Below are 1,307 nucleotides of genomic sequence, written 5' to 3' on the forward strand. Positions count from 1 at the left end.
ATGTTTTTAAATGTAAATATATCTATATTATTTTCCTTGATAAAATCGTTAAAGCAAGGGAACATGTCTGTGTTGTTTTTATTCAGTTCAGTTTGCCAGAGACTAAGCTTATTCTTAAAAGCTTGAATTTTACTGGCTGAAGTTATGATAGTTGAATTCTCACCCTGCAAGCTCAAATTTAAGTCGTTAAGTTTTTCGAAAATATCAACTAAATAGCTCAGCTTCCCTAGCCCAAACTTCATTGATATAATAACTTGCCAATCTATGTTTCTTTTCAATTAAAAACATATACACTTCATTTCTCAAATCAAATATCCGTTGTAGTATTTTCCCACGTGAAAGCCATAGACTCCGGTGTGTAACAGTAATCTCCCATATGTTGAGCCCGTCTCATTGCAAAGTATAGAAAAAAGATGGCTGTTGCATTTAATGTAGTTAATTGAACTAACAGCGTCTTGTAATATGTCGTGCAACTCTTCATCCATATCTTTTGTAACAAGAGCTTGCCGATGAATCATACAGTGATTAAATACCATATGAGGCGCCACCTTCTGAATTAAGCCTCTGAGCCCTTTATTCGAACCTGTTAACCCTTTACGGTTCAATGTTCCACTACATGAAACACCCAAATTGAATCGCTTCTGAAACTTTTAAATTCAACCGTAAATAGATAAAAATGCCTTTATAATATACTTTGAATTTTTCTTTTTAAACAGTAGATAGCAGCATATTACAAGGAGACACAGAATTTTCATTTATTATGTGTTATTAAAATCCACTTTTTTTCAAGTAATTTTCTCTCTCTCTCTTTTTTTTTTTTAATGACAAAAAATTTTATTTGGAAAAAAAATTAGGCATAATTTTGCTGGCTGTACTCCAAATTATTTGTTCTATATATTTTTTTAATCTTTCATACAAAAACCATACGCAGAATCATTGAATGAAACCGGGTGTTCCATTAGCGGGAACACTGCACCTTTAGCGATCTCATGCTGTTACAAATCAGAACATCTGTGCTTAGGAGAGAACATCCATTGTTTATGTTTTCTGTTTCCGTTGTTTTTTTTTTTCGGGGGGGGGGAATTAATTCAAACAAATAAGTATTGAGAGGTGGGGTGAGGTGTGTTTTGTGTTATGAAAGCCCTAATATTGGCATCTTGAATTTTTTGGGAGTAGTTTTTTTTAGGCGGGAATGTTAGTAGCTTGACTCATCTTTACTTAGACATGTGCGAATTTTTTGCTGTCGCATTTTAGTCTCATTCCCATTTATTTTCAATAATTGTGTAGATATTTTTCATGTATGTATA

The sequence above is a fragment of the Stegodyphus dumicola genome, chromosome 9 (assembly GCF_044657685.1).
Source record: "Stegodyphus dumicola isolate Sdum_Otavi_A_Nest chromosome 9, ASM4465768v1".
Lineage (NCBI taxonomy): Eukaryota > Metazoa > Arthropoda > Arachnida > Araneae > Eresidae > Stegodyphus > Stegodyphus dumicola.